A 19,398-nucleotide genomic window follows, 5' to 3' on the forward strand; every position below is an offset into this window, starting at 1 on the left:
CAAGGAAAGCCCAAGTGCACACTGGGCATCTGTTAGGTGTTTAAAGTTCAGGGAAATTACTTCCATTCACTATTAGTGTCTTATGTTTTAATCCCTAATAAATGCTAGAGCACTGACAAGTTATGCAATTATGTATTTCAAACACCTTAATCCTGGGCAGAAGTAGTTCCCAATCAAAACCAACATTATTTCAAACCTGTCTTCCTAAACTATATTTGGTTATTCTTATCTGGAAGAATAATGCCAGAGGAGAAAAAAACAAAAACAAATCTGAGAGGAAAAGCTGAAACAAAAATCTTTGCTAGCTACTTCTTTCTTGTAATTACTAACTAAAGATGAAGTATTAAGCACCGAAGGAAGCAATGAGGCTGACACGCTCAATATTCACACTGTGGAGTGTTTAAACATTACAGGATTACATGAACAGTCTTAGAGCCACCCTCTGCCGGTGGACACCCACGGGCACAGGGGGCCAGCAGCTCAAGCAGCTACAACGCTCTCCTGTTTCAGAGCCAGCAGAGATCAACGCCCCTGACGTGCATTTTGCAGCACCACGTGGAATTCAGCTACCCTAGAGACTTGAGCAGTGTGACCCGAAGGGAGCGGGAGGGACCGAGGCAGGCTCCTCTCTGCGCCCATTTGCGTTGCAGGGTGCCTCGGGTTCTGCAAGGGGAAGCTCTGCTATTCCCCTTCTCCCCTTACAGCTGCATCCAGCCCGGGTTTCACCTTACAGCCGTGTCCCTAGGAGCCTGCCAGGAGAGAAGATACGAACAGGATTTATGATTGCACAAACCGTGCTCCCTTTGCTGCTCTGCAGGCAAAACAGGTGGGCTAGGAAACCACAAACCCTGCCTGAACAAACCCTGTACTTGCACAACCACCGGCATGCATTCATTTTATTTTAAATAAAATACAAATGTAGTGTTTCTGTTTTGAAAATTAGGCCTTCTTTTATGACATCTACTGTTTTCTAAAGAAATAATACAAAGCTACCTTGCATTTTGGACTCAGAAATGTGAACATACCTGCCGATGTCAAAACCAGGCATATGAAAATGGGTGACTAGTTAAAACTGTATCAAAGAGTTCTTTATCTATGGATGGCTTCTAATATAACCTTTACTAAAGAGAGGGCAGTAGTAGACTATGATTATGAATGCACTACAAATTAGGGGAACCCTGCAGAGGCACTTCTAAGTCTTTGATTCTCCTTGTTAAAATACGTCAGCAAGTTTTCCAAGGGATAAAAGCTTTCACACAGAACACTGCAGACATAACGTGTACGAAGGGCTGGGTTTGCTCAGCCTGCTGACAGGTTTTTGCACTATTGTATTTTAGCTGTGACTGGCTGGTTCCCAGCAATACCATGGGTCTGCATCTTCCCTGGGCATCTGCAAAACACCACTTCTGTATTGGAGGTATTTGAAGCAACTGGCTACAGAGATCTGGTTTTCCTCATGTGTCATCAGTTTTGGAAATAGAAGGTACAACTTTAAAATTCTAAAATGCAAAGATTAAATATATGAAACTTGGCACATGAAGAGCACTTTTTGTCTACTTTTTAAGTGTTATTACATCTCTTTCCCTAGCCAGATTCAAAGAGAGCTCTTTCCTCCAAACTTACTTTTTTCTTTATAATGATGGGATGCTATGGGTGGAATTCTGCAGCCACCAAAATCACTATCTCCCCACAGCTAAAATTTCTTACTATACGGATTTATTCTAGGGTTTCTCACACACTAAACACTGAGTGCAGTGTACCACTTATGGGTGACAAGGAAATAGTAGAAAAATTAAAAAAAAAAAAAAAAAAAAAAAAAAGAGTTTGGAAAAGCTGTGTGTTGCAGACTAGCTAGAAACAAAATGGTGATGAAAATCAAAGGCCATTTGTGGATGGTGGACATGAGCAAAATAGTGCCTTGTTTTTCCTGCTAAGTCACTGACTGCTGAGCAGTAAATTCAGGAAAGACTGGGATAGATATTCTCTTACATCCATGGAGGTGAACATTACCTGGAGGTTGCACACATAAAGCACTGCCAGCGCATAGGGGAAGTTCAGGGTGCATGTTTCCTTTGGGAGAAATTAGATGATAAATCAATAGTACTCAAGAAGCAGAGACAGTCATATCAGAAAGAGTGAGGCAGACATATTCCAAAAGAAATATCTTGGCCGATGTGATTTGTACCTAAATTTAACTTCAGGTAACAGAGACCTGAATATAGCAAAAGGCTGGGATAGCTGAGGTACCATCAAGCTCATGTGAAGGGAGCTGCAATGCCACTCAGAATGAATGGCAGCAATGCCACCCATCCCAGAGAGCCAATCACTGAAGTGTTGACAGAAACTTGTGAGAGACCCCTCACATCTTTGCTTTCATGGCCAAGCATGTCACATGCCTCAGTACTCATGACAAGGTTAATCAACCCTCTCAAGGTTAAAAGTTTAAAAGACAGACATAAGCAGATGTTTTAACAAAACAATTAATGCCAACTGTATTTGCTGTGGACCAGACATTTGTGTTCTATTTGTTCTCAAGAAGGAATAGCTTCTCCATCCCATGAGTTTGTCAAAAAGCTCCTCTCCTTTTCCATGATTCTCCCAACTCACTAATTTGTATTTTAATGTGTTAAATTATGAGTAATATATAAAAACATGTATACAAATGTATACATTTTATATACAGACATATATGCCTAGACTTCCAGATACATATCTAGAAATAATTTACACTATAAAAATACTTATGAATTATTGTATAAATATTTCTAATGAATAACATTCATTTATTCTCTTTGGACCCAGTAAAATAGAGTCCATTTCATCACCCCCTTGTTTCGAGGAGGTAGCACTGGGACAGCACTTCCTCAAGTCAAAATCTACCCTGGAGTTGAGAGCTTTCAGTGGGCAAGAATTTTCAGAAGGCCAAATGCACCTCACCACTGTGAGTTAGTGAAGTGTGACTGCCTGTCATCCCTGGTGACACACCTGGCTGCCAGCTCATGTGAGGATTGCACGTGCCTCTACTTCATGTTTGTTTCTCCAGAAAGGTTAACAGCAGCAACTGGGGGATGCAATTACTCTCTCAGCTGACATCCACCGAGGCAGAGCTTGTATAGTGAAGCCACTGCAGGTCTCTCTGAAACAGCTGTCACCTCATTGTCCTCATCAGAGGGCAACATTCACCATTATCACAACAGAGAGAGGAAATCATAATTGCATAGTAAGAGCTCACAGCAGAGCAGCCTTCACTGTAAGCAGGAACATTGCAAAAATGACAATAGGGTTTAGCTTTTTACCTATCATATGTGCAACATTTTAGTACCCAATTCTCTCTTTTGCTGATCTACTCTGCCATTGAATATGTAATTGTATTTGGCTACATGTGCACGGGTAATGTACAACTCCCTATGTGAAAGAATTAGTTCCATCAAAGGAAAATATATTGGTAGTCTCAGTAATAAAAAAAAAAAAAAAATTCCAAACTTAGAAGAAAAGTGTTCCACATCTTACTCCAGCTCCATTTGCAAAAGGATTTGTCTGGAGTACATTGAACAATCTCCAGTGCTGCTTACAGACAGCAGGGCTGCTTGAGCTGCCTGGTCAGAAGGCTACACACAGCAAAACCACAAAAAGGACGTGTCATGAGACCTAACACAGAAAAACACGGTTAACAAAAGCACCCATGTGCACAAGGGACACTGCTGCTCCTCCCCCACAAAATTAACAGCATCCTTAGATGTGTGGTTTAATGAGTCAGAGACTTCAGCAACAAGGCAACAACTTTGGACTTCTGGCATGCACCCAGTCACCTGGTTTTTGTGCCATGGTGAAAACGCTCTAAACCAGTTCACATACCTAATTCAAGTTCTGGAAAGCCACAGAACTACAAACCTCCTTCTCCAAACATCTGCAATGACCCACAGAAAAACACACCCAGGGCAGGGAGTGTGTGTTAACACCCTGATTAAGACACCAATAGCTCCATATGCCGCTCCAGGTAGTTGCATTAGCATGAAAGGGAAAGGTGTACTGCAGCATGGGAAGGCAAGGGCAGAAGGTAACACCAAACTCCTCAAACTACCAGTGCCATTACTGCCTCTACTTCATGCAACTGCATTTTCCAAGAGCTCCAAAGCAGGGAATACCACCTAGGAATGTATACCCAAAGAGGCTCTACTAGAAACAAAACAATGCTGATACACATGAAACCAGAACACAAGGGTTAAGACTACCTTGAGCAAAGTTGCTTAAGTGATCAACTACACATCTCTATGCTATCTTTCTTGTATTGTGGCACATCAGACCTGTTAAGACACGAAGAACACACTCTTCTCACCTTGTGAGCCCTAGGTGTTGTGCATGCAGAACAAGGTTCAGAAAACATTCTGGGTCATGCAACTCAGCAGGTATAGTGAGCAATGCTAGTGTGACCAACTTTAAATCTCTGCAAGAGCAGTGTAACATCTTTTTCATAAAGTTGTGCATCAGGAAACCAAGGGCTGCCAGAGTAGCCACTGAACTCATGAGGAAGCAGGTTTGTGTAACTTATATGGACTGCAGCCAACACATGAAGGTTAGCTCCTCACTAGCAATCCACTAAATTACATCCTTAGGACACCACATGTAAATAACTTGTGAATGGAGCAAGTGAAACTATGTGAGTGGAAACTTGGCCAGGAACCTGAGATACTTACTGTCGCTGCCAGTTTTCCAGGAAGAGGCATTTGCAAATAAACAGCAAAAAACCACCACCCAAAAATGAGAGTCAACCAGTGGTAACATATAGAGATACTACAAGTTTGGGTTAAGAGTCCAGAGCAAGGAAGAGAGGAAATGCAGGGAATTGTGGCACAGGCAACACAATCAAATGATGCTGTCCTAGGAGCTGCATGCTTTTCCACAGTGCAGCATTACTTACCCGAAAGGAAATGGTTTGTGTGCACTGAGGAATGCTCTGACTACACTACTATTCCTTAGGTACTCACTGCCCAAGCTTGTATTTTAAGCTGAATCATACAGGAAGCAACAAGTAATTTTGCAGCATTGCACTCAAACAGCTGAAGAACCCAAAGATGCTCACACACATGATCAGGGATTCCATCAATTTAGGTGGGGGACTTCCTTTGGAAATTAGTAACAGTGCATCACTTCACATAAACAAAGTTGCTAAAATTAAATGTAAACCTCTGGTTAAGGCTTTCACTCTCCTTTCATCCAACACTCTTCCCCTACAACCTCACAAAAGAAAGAGCCAATGAACAGTGCTGGACACTTGCCATAACCAAAGGCTCATATTGCCCTTGTCAAAGGAGGTAATTTCCCAAAATGCATTCTTTCAATGAAGATATTCTTAGTGAGCTTTTAATTTCAGTAGAATTTATGTGGCCCTTAAAAATCCTCTACTCTCTCCCCTCCCACATTTAATTTTTTTTTTTTTTTAATGTTGAAAGACATAAAAGCTAGTACCACGCTTGAATGTTTGCCAGCTCATGGACTGCTCTCCTGGCACAGGCAAGCCCATCAGCTCAACAGTATCAGTTACCAACTCAGGTTTACCACACCACAACAAAAATAGACCTTCCCCAGATTAGTGGCAACTGAGTCAGGTCCACACCAACCATAACCTCTGGGATACCTCTACTTGCTTTATGCAATACGGGATTTTATCAAGCTTTGTGCTGAAGAGGGCAGAGCACACGAAGTACATCTAAACATGCACTCCAAGTGTTTCTTGTTCCAAATGGAAGTGCTCAGGGCACCCATTGTACAAATTATAGCCAGAACAGCGGCAGCCAAAGGATTTATGCTCAGCCCTGAGTCCATCTGAGCCATGTTTGTGTGCAATTATCCAGCAATGCAGGGGGGAGCAAGGCTTATCTTCAGTGCACAGCTACAATCAACCAGCTGGCTCTGCAAGAGTTAGGTGGACCAAGAAAAGCTATTGTTTCAGGAACTAAGAGTGTTTGACAAAAACTGAAGCTGTTTGGGTGGTTCTGAACTGGGGAGTGGCATATGTCCTTTCAAGAGAAATGGAGTCTGCCTACAGCATTGTGGTCTTTAGTGGTCATGTCAGGCCATCCCACCTTAAGAGATAAATCCATGTGTAGCTAGCAGCTGCAGAACTTTTGATTCTGCTTGTTTAGCAAGTTCTCCCCACTGCTAGTGTGCCTTCCTAAAGGGAGCTTCCCACAACTGGAACCTTGGAGCCTCCTCTGTCTTTCAGCTACTTGCAGTTTTTCAGTGTCCTGACTAGCACTTTTAAGTTCTGCATATTGTGATTATCTTCCCCAGTATCTAAAATAAAATCAATTTCCTGTTTCAGTATCAGATGAGCTCTCTTTTCAAATGAGTTTGCTTGAGTGAACTGAGTGACTTCGAAGCTGTGGAAGCAACCACCTTTTTCTCTCTACTGGGTTCTTTCAGATACCAGATCTTAAGAACACGGGGACTTGCGGCAGCCTGAACACCCTTTCCTATTGTGTAACTGTCACTGAACTGCTGCCATGTTTCAGCTGAAGAACATATCCATCCTAACTTGGCTCCTGACTGGTCTTAGAGCACTCTTCTTTTTGCTGAAAGACAAAAAAAAGGAAAACACTTTATAATTAGTCATTAGAATAATTTCCAGAGTTGCTTTACACTCGTTTGGCTATGCATAAATACTAGGCTCTTCCAGATACTGGTTTAACAGTTGCCTCCCCACAATTTCATTTAGAACATTTTAAAAAGGCACAGAAGCCTTCCACTCTTTCCTGTTTTTCCAAACTCACAATGTATTCTCAGCATTAAGATACTTGGAAACAGTAACATGATATACAAGTACTTGCCTGTTCTTCCTAGCTGAACTCATCCTCTCACCTTTCACCTTGCAGCTCCAGAAACTTTTTGGCAAACAGCTCCATAGGAAACAATTAAAACAAACCAACCTTCATCACAGCTTCTTCATCCACTATCCTCTGAGCAGCAACTTTCATTTGAAAGAGTTTACACCCTCCCCCAAAGGCTTTGAAATAAGCAGTTGGTCAGTGACACTTCCTCTCCTTCCCCCAAAGGGACTTACAGCCAGGATAACTGAAAGAGGATCTAAAACCAAAATTTATGTTCCAAGACTAGCATAAATGGTATCAATCTTAGAAACCATATTCCACTTTGTTTCAGTGCACATTGTAAATCTTTTTGTCCAGTGAATCTGTATACCAGGAATCACATTATGCCTGACCATAATTTCCAAGAATCCCAACAGTTCCCTGCTGCACTGACATGGATGTGACAGTGGCAGTAGATCTAGACCACCACACACCTCAAAAATGATGACATGATGTGTTAGTATACTCCACCTTGCAATCTGTGTTTCTTATGCAGCCTGGCTTTGTATACTACCCAGTGAAATTTAAGCATCCAAATGCTTGATTTCTTTAAGAGCACACTTGTCAGAATGAGCACTGAGACACAAAGACAGGTTTCTACATATGAACTTGGATTAAACTTAGACTGAGCATTTTCTTCTTTGAGCGAAGTCATCACACATTCCTACTTCTTCGTCTCTCCTTCAGATCTTCCAACTGATTCTCCAGGTCAGGAAACTGGGCGGTTGCTTACCAGAGTCCACAGTGCCCAAAATCACTTCAGTAACAATGACAACCCATAGGTATTGCAGTGCAGCACAGTAAAGTTACACATAAACCTCTCAGCTGCACAGGCTGAGGACCACACAGACACTGGAGCAGGTTTTCATTAACAGCGCTAAAGCAGAGCATACTGAAACAGGCGGGTTTTCAGTTCTCTTGTCACCTTTTATCTTTTCATAAGAGATGCAGCCACACCACGTATTTCTGCAACAGCACTGTAAGCTTCTTACAGACACTGCAATTAAGGCCTGTTGGGTCAGGATAGATTTGGACATTGGCACTTTCAGGTGACCAGATTATCCAGGTCTGAGACACATAACACACGTTTCGTCATGAACATCTCTGACAAGATGTGACCAACAAGATCCATACACTGGCAAGTATCAAATTCTCCAAAACAGACCAAAGTGAACAACACACAGAGAAAACTTGTTTTACTTCTCTCTTGCATCAGGTGTTCATTTGGATTGTTTCTGAAGCCATTTATTTTTTCCTACCTTAGATGAGGTATCAGTGGCACCTACATCTACAGATAAAGAAATAAGATATAAATAACAACATACAATTATCTGTAAAGTGGGGTGCACAGCACTCTCCTCAGAGCAGCAGCACTGACTGCAGGGGGATGGGGAGGGACTGAAGGGAACCACTGCAGGTCAAACCAAATTGTTTCAAAACCAGTTTAACAAAACATACTGTCGTTCGGCCAGCAGACCATCCTGGATGAGAATTTCACATGCACTTTTTCTGACAGTTATAGAAAAGATAATCAAGCTTGACCCAACCATTCCACTGCAATATTTACCTTCCTTACCAGGTATCAGCTGCAGAGATAAAAGCATAGGCCTAAACTCTACAGTGGGCAACAGCTGTGACAGAAGTCATCGTGCCACTGCCCTTTATTTCGCCCACAGCTCCCCAGTCGAAAGGTATCTGCATAGAGGAGAAACAGAATAAGGAAAGAAATAAAAAGGGCTGTACTTGTAATTCGGAATTCTCCAGATATATGGAACTATTGATGCTACAAATTTTATTAAGAGAGCATTACACCCCCACCACTCCTTTTCTTCAGTGAGAAGCATGATAAAACAGGAGAACCTGCCTGTGAGGAGATGCACACTCAGAACACTGGACTTTTTGCAGGATGGCATGCAAGTGGCTCAGTTTCTTTTAGTACCAGCAAATTTTGAAAGCCCACAATGTCCAGGTGAAGTATCTACAGAACATCACAACATCCTTCCTCCAGCACTTGTGTATCCTGTGGCACACACACCACCTGTGTAGTTACTGGGCAGCAATATCCTGAGCAAATGCATCGTACTTACCTCCAGGAGGAGCCAAAGAATGAAAAAAACCCTTGTGACTCCATTTTACCTGAGCTGTACCACTACTGGACTTTAGCCAAGACTTCAAGCAAGCCTGCAAAATTCTTCACGACTCTTTCCAATTAAGTATCCTCCTGGCATAAGGAAGTGCTTTATTTCACAGGAATCAGCTGTAACTAGAAATGGTATTATTTCACAAGCCATGCAATACTTTGACCATCTTCCCTTCCAGTTTCAAGCACCAGCCTTCTACATATGGTTTCAGGGAACTCCAGTCCTCTTAAGGCTCACAGAGCTTTGACTACTCTCTCATTTGGTGAACGTGTATTTCCCATCCCCCAGCACAAAAGACTAGCACAAACAAGGATAATGCTCACTACACCAAAGTCTAAAAGCACTGCTCAAAAATTCCAGCCTACCTCCTTCATGCCAGCCAGAGGGCTGAAACTAAGACAGCACCTAGTCAGCTGGCTAAGCCCTGCCAGTGTGAGACAGCAAGCACAGACAAAACAGTGGCAGACCAAGTCATCTTGGCCGCTCCCATACCACGCTGAGATGTCCTACACCATCTCATTTGCACTCTCAGCTTTTCCAAACATGATTTACATGTCTATGGACATAGAATTATACATTTGGGTTACAAGTGACCTCAAAGACCATCTGGTTTCAACCCTCTCATGCCATGGGCAGGGACACCTTCCAGCAGACCAGGCTGCCCAGTGCCCCATCCAGCCTGGCCTTGAACAGTTCCAGGGATGGGACATCCACAGCTTCTCCGGGCAACCTGTGATGGTACCTCACCACCCCCACAATAAAGAATTTCTGCTTTATATCTAATCTCAATCTAACCTCTTCCAGACATACTAAGGACTTTAAAAGGAAGCAAAGCTCCTCCTGCTGGTCACACCAAGCCGTATGTCTCTGACAACCAGACACCATTAGTACAATTATCAGGCATCGGACAGAGCCAGAACCATTAAAAAACAACCTGAAACCAGGGAAGCGCAGGCTTCGCCGTCACAGACCTGCCGTGTGACAAGGGCACGTTCCAATCTGCTCCCTGCGGACAGCCGCCCCACCAAGACCAGCCCTGCTCATTAACCCACAGGCCGCACTTGGTCCAAGGGCCAAGCGCCGTGGCTGGTACAGCCCGCACGGGCCCCTCACCCGAACGGCGCGGGGGGCACAGCCCTAAGAGCCAGCGGGCCGCCCCGGCTGCTGCGCCGCACAGAGCGGCCTGCCCGTCCGCCAGCAGCACCGCCCCAGCGCCCGTGACCCGCCGCCGCTCCTGCCACACACCCACCGAGCCCCGGGACAGACCCCCACCCCGCGGCCCCGCTCCCACCACCGAGAGGCGCTGCCTCAGCCAGAGCCGGCAGTCACCGAGTGACAATCGGCCGTGTCCTTCAGGGCACCCCTCCCCTCCCCTCCGCGCCCCTCCGGCTATTCCTCAGCCTCCCCCTTCTTTCTCAACCGCTCGCACAAGCTCTTCTTTGTCCATTAAACCAAGACAAGACTCGCACCCTTCCCCCTTTTCCGACATCTTAACCCGGCTCCCCGACCGCTCCTCCAGAGCTAAGCGTCCCGCGCCATCAACATGGCGGCAACCACCACCTCCTTCCCTACCCCGCTCCCCAACGCGGCCGCGCGGCGCGGGATCTGCCGGGAAATGGAGTCCACGCCCTACACGCTGCCGCGCTGTGGGTGCCCCAAATAAACTACAAACCCCAGAAGCCCCCGCTGCCAAGAGGCGCCAGCCAATGGCGAGGCGGCGGCGCGGGCGGTGGCCCCGCCTCGGCGGGCGAGAGGGGTGATGTCATTGCCCAGCGGGGGCCGCGGGGGCGCGCTGCGCGCCGCCGCTCATTGTGCTGGGCCGGTGCCGCGTCCGCTCCCGGAGCCGGCGGGGTCGCGCTCCCGCTGCTGTTGCGCTGCCGGGCGGGCGGCCCTGCGCGCATCCCCGCACACGGCTGCCTTGCGCCCAGCCCTGCAGCTCCTGTCCCGGCCGTGCTGGCCCCAGGGTGGCTCGACAGCGTTCCGGAGGGCTGCGCTGCGCTGCACGGGCGGTGGGGACTGAACACGCGTCCCCGAGCGGGACTGCCTTGCGCCCAACCCCGCTGCACACATCCCGGGGAGCTGCCCTGCGCCGGGAGGGCGGCCAGCACCCATCCCGGTGGAAGTGGGCTGCCTCGCGCTCATCGGCGGGGTCCGCAGCTAGCCCGGCGTGCGGGGCTGCAGCGCCCAGCCCCGCTGCCCGTCCCCAGCGTGCGGCGGCCCGGGGCTGCCGCTCCTTCCCACCGCCGCTGACCGGCTCCTGGCTCCCGCCTCGTTTTATGGTCGTGGAGAGGGAGGAAAAATCCCAAACCAGGTGAGTTCTGCGCTGCTCTTCTCTTTTTGTGTGCTTTTCCTTGTCCTGTTACCTCCTCCCTCCCAGGCCCCCATCTCCCGATGCCCTTCCCGCACTGTGCGCTCCTCAGTGGGGAGCAGCGCTGCCGGGCGGGACTGCGCTGTCGTTCCCTGGTCCTGCTGAAAAAGGAGGGGCGGGAGGGACGGGGAAGGGGGGGGGAACCTAACCCGCTACATGGTCTCATCCCGCGGAGATGAGTCTCTCTCGCTGCTGTTCGGGCCCGGGGCTGCGCGTCCCGCAGCCCCCGGGAAACTCCCGCAACTCTGGGATGCTCCGGGCGCCCCGGAGATGCGCGGTCCCGGGCCGGCGGGGAGCCCTGTCTCGTTTGCCTCCCTCGCTGGGTAAGAGTGGAAAATAAGATGGATTTTGAATTGCTGTGGTTAAGCGCCGCAGAGCCTGAGAGAGCCGGGCTCCTGAGGACAGAAGGAATACGAGGTGTGCTTTAGGGTGGTTTTGGGGGCGTTGGTGGGCTGTGCGCGGCTTCGTTGCTTTGACACCGCTATTCCTCCCCTCTTTCACGGAAACGGGGCAGATTTGAATCCAGCTGGCTCTCAGTCCTGGCTGTGTGCAGTTGGTCCAGGTTTCTTTTCCAAGTCACATCATGAGTTAGTATGTTAAAAATTCTTGGCTGGACAGTCTGATGTTTTATTTCAACTTCCAAACTACTGTTCTGATCTTTTTCACTTTTATTGTAAATACAAGAAGTGTCTCTGTTTTAAACTTTGTAGAAACTTCGTGCTCCAGCAGAGCTTCATTTTGGTGTGACTTTTTATTTGTTTCCCTCTTCCTTGCTGTTTGTGAGGTGCAATTTGGTTCTTTACTTGAGCAGTCCTAAGATAGTACAACATAAGAGATTTTTTTTCGTTATTATGTGACATCAGAAGGTTTTATCCCCTTCTGTAACTAAATTACTTCTGCAATTGCTAGTGGACCCCAGACACCTCATTTTGTGCTGGTGGCAATGAAATGCGTGCACACAGAGGGGTCCTGCTCGCTTCAAGTCTGTCAGTATCTTTCAGTGCCTTTTAAAGTTAATTTTCACTAGAGCCCCACTTGGAGGCTGTTCTGAGAGCAGCAAGAGTGTGCAGCTGAGCTGGTATTTTTAATTTTTTTCCTCCCCTCTGCTGCATATTTGCTTCTGCGCTTCTCTTGTGTAACTGGCACTGTGTGTCCTCTGGCAGGGCTCTCCCTGGAATTGCAGTGCTGGGGAGAGGGTGACATGAGTGCAGTGGGGACAATGAAACTCCCTGTTTGGTTTGCTCAAAGTGTTTGTAAACACCCAGGCGGTGTTGGGGTGTCCGTGTGCAAGGGATGGTGCTTTACAGCTTCCCCTCTTCCAGTGGGATAAACATGCTGCATCCACACCTCCTTGCATTTATTTTAACTGGGTTTTTTCCTTCCTTCCTCTTTACTACTGACTCAAAGGGGAAGAACAACAGTGCAGGCAGGCGTTGCCTTTGGTTGGTCTTTTTTTAACATTTTTGTTTCCTGGAATGGCGTTTTCCTCTTTATTTTACAAGGGAGGGAACAGAGAATTTAATAGAGTGTTTCCCATCTTGGCTGTAAAAGGAGAAGTTTTGTAGCAGTGATTTTGTTAGCTTGGGATAGAAGGCACTGGATATGAAGTGGTAATTTGAAAGTGTAGCCTGGGAATTGTTCTGGGAAATACTGATATAGAAGTTGGTGAGAAGAAGCAAAGAATTCATGGCCAGGGATTTTGCATTTAAATATCACAATTTTTGTGATGCACAAATTTTAAAATTCTGTTTTCATCTTTCTATATGTATATATCTTGACCAAAACAAGCATAAATAGCAATGCGTATGTATTTTATAACAATACATATGTGTTTTTTATACATATGTGTATGTTTTTCACAATTTATTACATTTTTTGGATTTAGAAAGATTTGTGACAATGTATGTTAGCGTTTTCAAGCTATATTATACCATATCAGGAGGTGGATTAAAAATGTATCTCAGAAATATACACTGTTGTATCAATTGGCTTAAATTTTGCCTTTCAGAAACTGAAATACAGACACATGAAAAGGGACTGAAAAAAGCTGAAAATCACTCCATGATTGCTGTGAAAAAACCCAAATGAACTAGGGGACCCTTCCTCTTGTCCCACAAAGACCTAAATGCAGTGTATGTATTTACTCTGAATCAAGAATTCTCCAAAATGCTGGTTGTTGGAAGCAAAGAAAATGTCCCAGGAAGACAGCACTAAACATTTCCTCAGGTCTTTTACTTTTTCCCCCCATTTCTTACTTGTGTGCAGTTTCCGAAGGGAAGTTTAGGATTAGGTGGTCTCATGGTCATACTCTGCAGAGTTTTCTTGTCTTTTAGTCCTGTTTCTCCTGAAATTGAGTATGATGCCAATTATTGGCTTCCTAGTGAATCCAGAAATCACATCCTTGCAAATGGGTTTTATGAGCATCACCTGTGTGCCCCGAACTGTCCCAGAAGCGTTGCTGCCCTGGGATGCATGCATGTCACCCAACCTCGTGTACGGGAAACCCAAAGACTGGTGGGATGAGGGGAACTGGGAAGAGCCAGAGCTGGGCCAGCCTTGCTGGCTTTTCAGCTTAACTTTCCTCTTTGCTCCAGAGATAAGCTATGAGAGGACAGGGATTTCTGTAGCCTGGAGTTGGTGAGGCAGCTGAAGTTCCTGAAGCCAGAGGTGGATGGCTGAAGGTGGCTCTTCAGAGAGGAACTGCGGAGTTGCTTCCCAAGCAAGCAAGGGGAGAACAGTGTTTGCAGGCAAACAACCCCCATTTGTCACTCTGCTGTGACAGAGCTTTTCTCTGTTGGCTGCTCTGTGCCCTGTGCTCCCCATCTTCCCAGACCCAGCTGCAGGTGGTAGGTGTTGCTCACAGCCTGGGCTGGAGTGTGGTGGCTCTCTAATGCAAGCTGTGGAGAGCTTGTGGTTTGAGCTGCCTTGGTTTGGGTCCAAGCTGGCATCCATCAACTGGCAAATTGAGACACTTGCTCTGAGTTTTGTGGTGTGTCCCAGAGAGGTGTATTTGCAGCTGGGCGTTTTGTGGGAGGCATAGGTTTGTTGGCATTTTCTTATTTTTACATAAAATGTAGCCAAACAAGGAATTATAATAGCTGGGATCTAGATGGATTCCATTTCTCTTTTTAAGGCTAATTGCCTTTTTTTAAGGACAGGACCAGCAGTTTGAGTGCAAGCCTTGCTCTCTGAGTACAGAAGGAGGAGTGGGGAATGTGCTAGGTGCTAGTTCGTGCATGTTGTCAAATAACCACCCAGGCAGTGAGAAAATTAGAGAGATTCATTGCAACTGTGTGGCTGGCATGGCAGCAGTGCAGAAAGTAGCACAAGATGGGCATACCTTGCAGTGAAGAAGCTCTTTTAGATACTGATGCTCATGTGGATGTCTGCAAAACTTCGGAACAGGAGATTTAGGAGACAGTAAAATAATTTCCTATATTGTAGATGGGTTTCTGACCCCAAAAACATCAGCCCAGCTGGAGAGATCTTAGAGCAGTTGGAGAGGTCTTGAGGCAGAGATGCTCAGCAACAGCTCTGCTTTAGCTGGAGGGCAGATGAGATGACCTGAGGCAGTGTTTTGATTGACTTCCTACTTTCCACAATTTCATTTTGCAGCAAGTCATTTAGCTTCCCGCTCCCTCCCAGTGCTTCTGTCAATAACTAACTAAATTCTCCTTTTATTTTTAATGGCTCTCTTACAGCAGGAAAGAAGTGGTCTGTCATGTTTGTCATATAATCCTGGTTGGCCTGTGAATAAATCATGGATTTAAAGTGGGGGGAGGGAAGAGGTCGAGTCAAATATTCCTCAGGTGCTGATATGTTGAAATAATTAGGACGTAACAGGGATAAAACTTGTCCCTTAAAATCATTGTCAGCTTTTAAACAATCAAGACCACACTGAAGTCTGTTGCTGTTGCAGTAGTTTCATAAATAATTTGTGCTATTAAACATTGGCCCTGCATAAGGTATTAGTGAGATTTGTGTTGTAATGTCATTTGATTTCACCTTGCATAGATAAAAATAATTAGAGAGCTTTGTTGCTTTGGGTTGAGGAGCGATATTTAGGTTGTGAGCAGCTTGAGATTCACTTGCTATTTGTCATCTCTCCTCTCCTGGAGTTACTGCTTTCACTACACTGCAGAGGTGCACAGTTCTCTAATATACTTAAGGCAAAATTTAAACCTATTTAAAACCTATTTAACCTAGCTATTAGTTTCCTGAGATAATTAGGGAATACTTGTACAAACACAGGAGAAAACCTTCAGTAAACTCTCACAGAAATCTGCTGCTGTCCTTTTAAAACATCACAGGATACCCTGTTTATTTTCTTTCCTTTTAGCAGAAATACTGTCTTTGGAGTACTGCTGAACTAAAAAGTTAACTGTAACCTTTAAGTATCTGAATAGTGTTTTCTTTTAGACCTTGAAAAGAGTAATGAGAAAAAGAAAGAGAGAAGAGGAAAGGGAGGAAAGGCTGTGCTGGCATGAAAAAAGATGAGCTTGTGCATAGTTTCTTAAAAGACTGTATCCTGCAGGCTGAATTTAAAAGGGGAGGGGAAAAAAAAAAAAGAGGTGTTAGAGATGCCAAAGTACAGAAGTCAAGCCGTGCTTGGGTTACTGTGTCCTGCTAAAGATGCCCTCCATAGCGAGAGGGACTTCATGAAGGGCCCCAGCAGCCCAACCCACTCCTGCCCTGTGCTGCTTCTCCTCTGCAAGGAAGGTTCCAAAAACTCAGCTCTGCTTTTTTTGATTAAGCAAAAACTCAGTTTCTCAAAGGGCAGCATGTGTGCATTTAAAGTGGGAGTATTTCTTGATATAAATCCAGGCTGTTGTTTGTAAAAGAGAATTGTCATGGAACTACCATCCCGTAGGCTGGTGCTGAGCCTTGGTGCCAATTTTTTTGGAACATTGCAGAAAATGAATCTGACTGCTTATGAGAGTCTCGTATCCCCCACAGTAACAATCATTTGCATGTGCTTTCCTGAGTGTTTTGGACCAAAATCCTTCCAGCCCAAAAAAAAAAAAAAAAAAAAATATTGCTTTGGCTGGAGGGATTACCCTGTTACCTGGCTCTGGAAGGATGGGACCCCTCTCCAGAGTAATCAAGCGGTTAGAATAGAATATTTTCATTTGCAAGGAACCTATAAGGATCATCTAGCCCAGCTGCCTGAACAGCTCAGGGCTGACCATAAACATGTTAAGGGTGTTGTCCAAATGTCTATTGAACACTGACAGGCTGGGGTATTGACCCCCTCTCTAGGAAGCCTATTGCAGTGTTTCACTATGCTCTTGGTAAAGAAATGCTTCCTCATATCCAGTCTGAGCCTTCTCTGTTGCAGTTTTGAACCATTCCTATGCATCTTACCACTGGATATGAGGAGGAAGAGATCAGCACTTCTCTCTCCACCTCCATTTCTCAGGAAGCTTCAAGGAGCAATGAGGTCACCTCTTTTCTCAAAACCAGAGAAGCCCAAAGCCTTCAGTGCTTTCCATAGTGCTCTTCCAGCCCTGACTAAGCTGTGTGGGGTTGTACAGGATGTTTCACTGCTTACTGGGGTGTTGTTGAAGAGACAGCATCAGCTCCAGGGGAATTGCTCATGTCCTTGTTCCCGCCTGCTTTCTCCCTGCTTGTTTTCCATCTGCCTGAGCCTCTTGCTCCAATGCAGCCACCCCAGCTGTACCTTCAGGAGCTTGGATACTCCCAGACTACAAATAAATCTGAGGAGTAGGTGTAAATGGAGACTTTAACTGAAGATGTGACACCTGTAGGAAACAGATTGTTAAGAGGTGCTGAGTAGAAGAATTTGTGTCTGGTTAGTAGACATGTCTCATGTCAGGTGAGACATGTTAAGTTTCATGTCTCACCCTACATGAGACATGAAACTTAAGGCACAGGAACTTGTAAAACTTCTGTCTTTTCAATGGTCATTCTTTTGCTCCAAATAGTCATTTATCCATAAATATGAGCATGATGAGAGATCCAGAAAAATCTGCTCCAGAAAAGTCCCAGATCCATGCTTGGGACATAGGCCATTATTTGAGATGTGAATGTCAGCATTCAGATTTACAACCAATCAAAGAAAACTTAAAGGATTGCCAGGATTAGAAAAGAAATTTTAGGTTTGCTGTGTTGCAAAGAACACTTTCAGTAATGAAAAGCAGACTTGAAAAATAATCATTAGCACTTCTCTGTGATTTAAATTTCATTGCCCAAACTTGGAGAAATGGAAAACAGATCAGTCAAGGCTTTTCATCTAACAAGTTTTTAAAGAAAGCCAGATTTGTGTCTAATTAGTGAGAATTTCTTCATGGTGCTTCTAGGGCCTGAAGAGTGGTGTTTTCATGACAGTTGGGGCTGCATGGCAATATTTACTGAAAATGACATGCTTACTTAAAAACATGGTAAGACAACCTTGTGTAACGTGAATTGACATCAGGAAATCTACTATGGCATCTCCATACTGTGTGGTCTTATTTTCCTGTTGCTTTTTGATGGTGGAAGGGAGTTGTAAATTCCTCCTTCTCCAACACTGGAGATTGAGACTTTATTATAATAGTTATTGAACTTGATTAACTGAGAGAGAGACAACTGCCACTTGAAAAAATAATTATTTTTCTGCTGTTCTTGCTTTACAGCTATTAACACAAATACCTGAAAAGTAAATGTAGGCTTGAAAAAGCTTTCCTGTCTCATTTGGTATCCCTGCTGGTCCTCTGGAGACATCAGATTATTCCATCCTGAGACGAGTAATCTTTAGAGGTGCAAATCAGGTAGCCTCAAATTGCTGTGGGGATGTCAGTTCATTTTTGCATATTCAGAAGAAGGTTAAGAGAAATAACATCAGCCTTTTTATTCTTGTATGCCCCCTGAAGTTCACAGTGAATGTGTCCTATGGAGAAAAGGTATAAATTCCGATAAACCCACCGGTAATAAGTTTGTTTAAACCCCAGCAAAGACTAGAGAAATCTCTAGCTGTCACAAAAAGGTAAGGACAGGTTTGGGATTCTGTGTTTCTATGGACTGCTGAGGACATCAGAATTGTCAGCATCTGGTTCACTGGAGGTGTAGCAGCAAGTTCCACCTGTGTGATGGTGGCTTTGGGCTCTGCTGTTCTTCTCTGTAATCCCTTTTTCTGTGGCATAATTACAGAATGTCCTTTTACTCTAAAGGGGATGTTTTGACACCGTTTGCAGCTAATTCCATATTTTCTGTCTAAAATGCACTCAAGTGCAGTGAGTATCTGCACCATTGCAATCACTCCAGCCTTGTTGGCAGTAGCTGTCTTCTGTCTGCAGCCAACAGAGGATTGTGGTACCCTCTAATTTCTCACATATAAAAATCCTTACTGTAAATATTTGTTCTTGAGAGTGTTAAGTACTTATGAGGGGATTCTTGAACAATGTTGGGTCTATTGAAAAAACCAAACATTTGAAGACTGTTTCAGAGTTACATGTACCAGCAGCTTGAAACTGTAGAAGCAGAGTCGGTGCCTGATTTCTCTATTGCATTTGTCCTTGTTCTGAACAATTTGTTCCTTCTAAAAAGGGAAATGTGCCCATTCCCTTCAAGTCAGCAGTATTCACATTTCTGAAATGTGGTAATAGCATTTTGCTTGTATTGATGTGTTTGTGCACACATAGAAAACCCTCAAATAGACACAGATTTGTTAACTCTTTAATTTCAGCCGGCAAACAAGAGTCTAAAGTTGAGCTCTTTAACTCCAGGCTAATGGATTTCTGCTCAACCTATTTAGGAGAAGGAAGCACGAGCATAGGACTTGGATAGAAACTGCTTTGTGGGATCTGTAGGAGTGAAGTCTCATTTTGTGTTGTGACCCTGCACTGAACACCTTGTGAAGGGATGTAGTGTATGCTCAGTGCACAAACAGTAAGTGTTTTTCAGCAATTGTTAACTCCACATTCTGTCTCTTTGCCTATCACCCAAAACTGGAAAATAAATATATCCATATTGTGATTCTCACAATATGAGGTACTTCTCAGTAATTCCATTATGTTTGTAAATT

The 19,398-nt window shown here is 44.8% G+C and overlaps 1 protein-coding gene and 1 long non-coding RNA gene across 4 annotated transcripts in view; one reads left to right on the plus strand and one right to left on the minus strand.

Annotated features, from left to right (window-relative positions):
- Positions 1 to 383: 383 nt before the first annotated feature.
- LOC121340953 lies at positions 384 to 10,559 on the minus strand. Of its 2 annotated transcripts, XR_005953377.1 has the most exons (3): positions 10,477 to 10,559; positions 9,003 to 9,129; positions 384 to 8,561 (listed from the first exon to the last, which is right to left on the minus strand). It is a non-coding gene; the product is annotated as an uncharacterized LOC121340953 (long non-coding RNA). The 2 variants fall into 2 exon arrangements; XR_005953376.1 differs by having other exon boundaries at positions 384 to 9,129.
- Positions 10,560 to 10,824: 265 nt separating this feature from the next.
- Positions 10,825 to 19,398, plus strand: part of RAB30 (RAB30, member RAS oncogene family) — a 48,354-nt gene continuing 39,780 nt past the window's right edge. Inside the window, exon 1 of one of the 2 annotated variants that reach the window (XM_041414135.1) lies at positions 10,825 to 11,318. The gene's annotated coding sequence lies outside the window, so the exon portion shown is untranslated. Of the gene's footprint in view, positions 11,319 to 11,660; positions 11,793 to 19,398 lie in introns of those variants that run through there. The other variant, XM_041414137.1, reaches the window with a different exon arrangement.

This window comes from Onychostruthus taczanowskii, unplaced genomic scaffold (assembly GCF_017590055.1).
Source record: "Onychostruthus taczanowskii isolate IOZ18803 unplaced genomic scaffold, ASM1759005v1 scaffold44, whole genome shotgun sequence".
In the NCBI taxonomy this organism is placed as follows: Eukaryota; Metazoa; Chordata; class Aves; order Passeriformes; family Passeridae; genus Onychostruthus; species Onychostruthus taczanowskii.